The 609-nt window shown below is 36.9% G+C and overlaps 1 protein-coding gene across 1 annotated transcript in view; it reads right to left on the bottom strand.

Moving 5' to 3' along the window:
* LOC119587100 (clathrin heavy chain 1-like) overlaps positions 1 to 609 on the bottom strand; it is a 68,528-nt gene that overhangs the window by 28,916 nt on the left and 39,003 nt on the right.

Below are 609 nucleotides of genomic sequence, written 5' to 3'. Positions count from 1 at the left end.
CTGTAGGATTATAATCGACATAAATCACATAATTTTCTTGCTTCCACATGCCCTAAGAACTGTAATGGGCAAATGACACATTACAATCAGATATCTTAACCCCTGCCCAATGAGCAATAATACCCTTCCCTGAGTGGATGCTTATCCAGTACATGATTTTTGGTTCTCACTGCCAAGGGTTAACATTTTATAAATTTCATTTGGAAAGGATATTACTTGCCTGCATAGCTACTGGAAATTCATTCTGTGCCTCTGTTGGGAAGAATACATCAATTCTTTTTGGTGAATGGCTGGTTACCTGCAGCCGGCTGACCCACTTCAATGATGTGCAATTTTCCACCTTGGGGCATTGCGCACAGGCAAAACAGAATAATGTTTGACGTTTCTGCATTGCCTTCCATCTACAGGGTGATTATTATTATATCATATTACAGTATACTGTATTATTGGCTGTAAACACTTTTACACAGTTTAATGTCTTTCTTACACTGACAAACTTTTGTTGGGTTGAATGACATTTTTTGGAATCCTATAAATGCATACAAAATCTTTTATCTGCATATTCTACTTAATTTGCAAAGGTATCAAACATCTCTCTTCTGAAGTTCC

This window comes from Penaeus monodon, chromosome 22 (assembly GCF_015228065.2).
Source record: "Penaeus monodon isolate SGIC_2016 chromosome 22, NSTDA_Pmon_1, whole genome shotgun sequence".
NCBI lineage: Eukaryota > Metazoa > Arthropoda > Malacostraca > Decapoda > Penaeidae > Penaeus > Penaeus monodon.
Note: the sequence above shows the minus strand (reverse complement) of the source record. Positions and strands in the feature narration are given on the sequence as shown.